The 6000-nt window shown below is 47.8% G+C and overlaps 1 protein-coding gene across 2 annotated transcripts in view; it reads left to right on the top strand.

Annotated features, from left to right (window-relative positions):
* Positions 1 to 681: 681 nt before the first annotated feature.
* Positions 682 to 6000, top strand: part of EZH2 (enhancer of zeste 2 polycomb repressive complex 2 subunit) — a 51110-nt gene continuing 45791 nt past the window's right edge. The window contains exon 1 of one of the 2 annotated variants that reach the window (XM_039715044.1): positions 682 to 1356. The gene's annotated coding sequence lies outside the window, so the exon portion shown is untranslated. Of the gene's footprint in view, positions 1357 to 2391; positions 3021 to 6000 lie in introns of those variants that run through there. The other variant, XM_039715045.1, reaches the window with a different exon arrangement.

Genomic DNA, 6000 nt, shown 5'->3' with positions numbered 1-6000 from the left:
TTTCAGATGTAATATTTTAAAGATAATCTTCCCAATTGTCAGCTACTCCATTAGAATTAGAGGAAGGTTATAGCTATCTACCACAATATGACATGTAACTGTAAGAGGAAATAATTTCTGCAGCATGTTTTTTTGCTCATAACTCATGAAATCCCAGAGATTTAAAAAAACCAAAAACAAAAAGCCCACTACTATTAGAAACCCCTTTTCAAGGCCATGAGGTAAATCAAGAACATACAGTGTAGGAATGCCAACACCTGAGACCTCACTCCAAGTTTAATACACAATGAAGTCCGGAAATTTTAAGTGCTTTCACATAGAAAGAGACTATAAAAACACACAAGTACATTGCCTTTAAGTAGAAGAACACCAAGCCTCACTTGGCACATAAGCCAACTGCATTATTTGGGGATGAAGGTGCATTTGTAATTTATTTCCCAGCAAGAGATTTTTATCACTTAGGACCTCATTACAGTGGCCACTGCTCATTTCTTGAACTTTGACCCTGAAGAAGCACTAAGGTAGCACTAGGAAGCACAAGGAAGAGGGAAGCTGATATTTGGTGAGGAAGGATGACAGAAACAAGGATGTCAATTGCTCCAGTGCACATCGGAAGTGGTACTCGATGTGGGACACATGGGAAAGGGATCTGGTGACAAGGGAGGTGGAGAGTATCATTAGAAAACTTATCTTGGCAAATTTATTTTTCCCTGCTGAAGCCGAGTAAAGGCTGGAGCGACCAGAGAGCAGCAGAATAAAGGTGTGCGAACCCTCAAGGTTTAAACACAACCTCGGCAACAAGATTGATGAGCACGGTTCGTGGATTAGAAACGAAGGAAAACGACAGCAACCTTAGAGGGCTGGAGACAGCACGTAGCGAGCAACAGGATGCGAGCCTGACGCGGAGCGAGCACTTTGCTGCTGCTGCGATTTATGACATCCCCCCACGACAGGGGGAAACCGCGCGGGATGCGGAGCGGCGAGGGAGAGGAAGCCGCCGGTGCGCTGCAGTGAATGAAGGAGGGCTGGCGGCGGTAAACTTTGGGCCAGCAAAGGTCAGAGAGGCAGCGAAGTGACTCAGCCGGCCGAGACATCCGCCGGGGAGACGCGGGGCTGCCCGGCGGGCGTGGGCTGTCCCCAGCCTCCGGGGCTGATACATCCTCCTTTTCTTCTCTACGTGTCACTTCTGTGAGCCACGCAAGCCCACGGCGTGATTTGGCAGCGTGGGCGCGTTTGTGATTTATTTCCTCCGTGAGAGACTTTCCTTAGTCAGAACCCCCTCACAGCGGCCGCTGCTCGTTTCTGGCCCTGAAGATGCGCTGAGGGAGCCACAGGGAAGACGAGAGGTGATATTTGGTAAGGAAGGATGACGGGACTCGTGGCAGTAAGGGTACGGCTCCAGCGTATCTCGGAAGTGGCACTCGATGGGACACACGGAAAGGGATGCGGTCCCAAGGGAAGGGCTAAGTACCCGCCGGGAAAACTTATCTTGGCAATTCCATTTTTCCCTGCTGAAGGCGGAGAAGGGCTGGAGTGACCTCCAGCGGCCGAGCTCCCGCTCCTGCCGGGGGAGCAACAGGCGGAGCGGCGGCGGGGCCGGAGGGCCCGCTCCGGACCTTCCCGCCCCCGGGACCGTTACGGCCGTTACGCCTCTCCCGCTCTCGCACCGATTCAAACTCGGCAGCAGCGGCGCCGAGCGGGAGCGGGAGCGCGGCCCCTCCCGGTGCCCGCCAATCCTCTCGCCTGCCTCCCTCCCTCCCCTTTCCCCTCCCTCTCCCCCTTCCCCACGTGAGGCGGCCCCAGAGTTTCCGCGCCCGATTGGCCCGGCGGGGCCCCGGCCGCGTCCGTCCGTCCAATGGGGGCGGCGCTCGGCGCTCGCCAATGAGCGCGATGGCGATTGGGCCGGCGTGTTTGGCGCTCGGTCCGGGAGGGTGAATCCGGCAGCCGGAGGCGGAGGGAGGCAGAGCGGGAGCGCCGAGCGGAGCTGGCGGCGGCACCGGCGGGAGCGGCGGCGGCGGCGGCTCCCGGGCAGCAGCCGCGTCCCCTTCCCGCGGGGCGCCGGCGGGCAGACACGCGGGCTCCCGGCCGGTGACAGCTGGAGGGGGGAGACATGGAGTCTGGAGTGCCCTTTGTCTAAGTTGGCTCCGTCCAGCCCGGCCGGCGGCTGCGATCCCCGCCCGGCGGGGCGCAGACCCGGGCTGGGGGCGAGCTCGCCGTCACTCCTCCGAAGGGCGGGGGGCGGCGGGAGAGAGAACGGGGCGCGGAGCCGGCGATTCCCTTCCCCTCGTCTCCGCTCCAGCCGGCGGCACGCGGCGGCGGCTCCGGCGCGGGCAGAGGGAGGTGTGCGTGTGTGTTATGTGTGTGTGTTATATGTGTGTGCGTGTGTGTTATGTGTGTGTGTGTGCTTGCGTGTGAGCCCGGCGCACGGCGGGCCGGGGAAATCCGTGTGCCCGCCGTGGGCAGCGCGGCGCGCAGCTCGTCCCTCTCCTCCCGGGAGGCCGGGACAGGTCCGCCCGGGCTCCCGGAAGCCGGGGCCGGCCGGGCGGGGAGGCTGAGCGCGCCCCGGGCCGCCCGCCCGCGGCCGCGGGACGGCGGGGCTGGGCTGGGGGCTCCAGGCTCAGGGAGGGAGCTCAGAGGGGCCAGGGGGGAGCTCAGTCTGGCGGCCGCTCCGGCCAACTTCCTAATGGTGGAGAACACCGTGCGGTCCCGATCTTCCAGAGCGCCGCAAGAAAGTTCATAAATAGCTGAAAATTCGGGAGTTTTGGGTCTCATGTCGCCAAACACGGCGATACGGAGCACTGTTTAAAGCTAGCGTGTCTGGGGAGGTGCGAAGGAGAGTACCGGGCTGAGCCCTCTGTGAGCAACAAATGTGTGGTTGGATGAAGAAATCGGTGTCTTGTGGCATCACGCACATGTATTTAACATTACCAGGTCTTCGTGGTGATTCCAAGATTGTTATTCATACATGAAAGAAAAGCAGTGCGTGCACAAATCTGCGGCAGGAGTGGGACAAAAAACTTGTATGTTACTCGAGATACTTATTTGTAACTTACAAAGCACCATACTGATTTTATTGGAGCAAGAGAAAAGTTTTTCGTTTTTAAAGCTGGAAGTTCAGATTCTTGTTCTCTCTGATGAGAAGCATTTAACAGTTTGGAAAAGGTGATTTAGTTCTAGCAGGATAGGTTTGTCTTTGCTTAAGTCCAGCAACTCTAGTTTCAGCTATTGTGAGTTTGGTTCTTACTAATACAGATTTCAACGAAGAGTTTTTACCAGCACATTTAGTGTAATCTTCGCATCTAAGTGGGGATTTTTCTCAAAGATGGGTTAATATTTTTTTAGGGGTTGGCACATTCAGATTCTTTATGCAGTTTATAAAAATTTAAAGGTCATTCTTTGTTTGTCCCCAATGTCCATATCAAATAGAGAGTCTGAGGAATGTTTATTTGTGGTAACAATAAAGCATCTGCAGAAGGGTGGGTATTACTTGTACATAGTGTACTATAGCTAGTCTCACTAGTGATTATTAAAATGTGCATATTTGAAAGCTGCTAAGTCTTTCAGAAAACACACTTCCAGTATTTTAGGAGATATGACTCAGAAGTTTTCTGTGATATGTTGAATGTTTTTAAGAGCTAGTACTTTACAAAGTACTGGATAAAAAAGTCACATTTCTTGTTCTGGAGTTTCCTTTACAAGAAAAAAAAAAGGAAAAATATTTTTTTCCTTCCTCCGCCTTCATGAGAAATGAAAGTAACAATTAAAGTTAAACAACCTGTGCAGAAATCTGTGACAGTATAATGTTCCATGAGATGCCAACTGCTATTTTTGTCTGGAACTTTGGAAGGATTCAAGATTTTAATTTAGGAGGAAAATTGGGAAAAACTTTCGGGTTCTTTCATAGATTTTTTTTTTTTTAATATGTAATTTCACCTTGAAAAGTGGCAGACACTGGAAATCTACACCTTCAAATAGTCATAAAATGTCACTGCTCAGTTTAAAATGAGCTGAAGTGGTGGTGTGTAAGTTTAGGCCAGAGACTTGAAATTCAAGCTCAACTTTTTCCCCCCCCTGCTGTGTTTTTTTCCTTTCTTGCTAAAACTGCTAACAAGCTGAAATGTGGCGATTTCTTTGAAGACATGCTTTCAAATTGGTTTTTGTTTGTTCTGTAACATTGCAACCATCATAGGTGAAATGTAAATATTCCTGTGCTACTTCTTACCTGCAAAGAAACTTTGGCTTGGGGAGAAGGGAATTTTTGTAGTGTATTAATTAAATGCATGAGCTGTATTAGACATAGAGAGAGTGTAAGTCCCTTTCTGTAAAGAAGCTTATGTCAGAATAAGCTACATCTAGAATCCAGTGCAGGCCAACGGTGCTCCCAGGAAAGTTGGTGCACTCTAAAATTCCTCTTGCAATTAGTCAAAAGAAGTGTTCTGTCACCATTCATGAGACAGTTCGGCTTCTGTAGCTGTATAGATCATGGATGAATTTTAGTAAGTTCACAGCTGTAATGGTGAAACTGAATAACAATTTGAGATGATGGTTCTATATTCATGTGATTGAACAGTGAGAATTTTTTTTAAAAATGGCTGCAATACTGACAGAAGGCACATTTAATAAATGTCTGCTTTACGTTGTGTTTGAGCAAAAGTGCTGTGGAAAAACTTTAGTGTTGGCTGTAATCTGGAAGTTCTGTAATTCTACTTTTAAGACTTACAGATGGATCTTAGCTGACTTGAGGAAAAGTACCTGTGAAACTTTAGGGGGAATAACATTTTCCTCAGCAGGGATGCTGAAAATCTCAGGAACAGAACCAGAACCTGGCCTTTGCTAAGCAAGGAAGTTCACTGAGCCGATAAAGGCCTTTTGGCAGTATTACTTATCCAAGCAAAATTCACTTTACCAGATTTTTTAAAGAGTGAAGGAAACGGGCTGCATACTGTAAATACAATTCTTAATGATTTGATGGAGGCGTTTGCGTAACACTTACATTAACAAACAAGACCACTGTTAACAGAAGCTGTAGGACAGTAACAGGAGGTTTATTTTAATGTTGAAGTTTCTTCCAGCCTTCTGTTCCTTCCGTCAGCGAGGTCCATGGAGAGCTGTGCGGGGCCTGCTGAAGTGGTGTCTGATTGAAGACAGCATCTGTAAATGTATCTATCTATAAATGTATCTACACATTTAACACCTAAGTGTATGACTTGTACAACTGTTCTGGAGTGGCTAGGTCAGTCTTTAAATGGATGAGTTACTCCTGTACTGACATAGATTGAGGAATAATTTTAGTTAAAGTGGCTATGTCTGCTAGGAGAACAGTGAGGCAAACTAAAATCTTGTATAAAATGTACCCAAACGAGCAAAACCTAGTGAAAATTGTATGCAGAAGAGAGAGGTGTGCTTCACAGGGGAATGGTGACAACACTTGTTACAAGTTAGTCAAATGCTCAGGTTTATTTTTTAGCTGAGTATATGCCCAAGGGTTTTGTCGAGCTAAAGATTAAAAGGAAAACAATGTACAGAATTACTAAGCAGGTATTCTGTCTGTTCTCACAGAGATCAGTTAAAGACTTTGGGATGATAGTGTGTAGGTCTATTTATGGATGAGGTGAAACTAAAAATAAAATTTATTGAGGGACGGTTCTATTGCGCTCCAAGCAAGAAACAGGGAACTTTTCTAAAACATGCTGCTTCCTGTAACTGATAGTAATAGGCAGTTTGATTATATGCCTTGATTTCCACTAAGATAGGTCAGACTGTGGACTTGGTTCTGAATTAAGAGGTAAAGTAACACTACTAAACTTGAGTAGAGACAACTATTAAGAAGAATGAAAGATGTAATTTGCATATGAAATAGACAAATTAAGCTTTCTTAAAAATACTTAAAAAGAAAGGAATTATAAAATATATAATCAATTATTTAGCCACAGGTTTGTAAATGGATTGTGATTTAAAAATACTGTGAGAGAAGAGAATGTCTATTAATGTTATTGCTGT

This window comes from Passer montanus, unplaced genomic scaffold, assembly GCF_014805655.1.
Source record: "Passer montanus isolate IOZ18808 unplaced genomic scaffold, ASM1480565v1 scaffold32, whole genome shotgun sequence".
Taxonomy (NCBI): domain Eukaryota; kingdom Metazoa; phylum Chordata; class Aves; order Passeriformes; family Passeridae; genus Passer; species Passer montanus.
The sequence above is the reverse complement of the archived record's forward strand: the minus strand, read 5'-3'. Positions and strand labels throughout refer to the sequence as shown.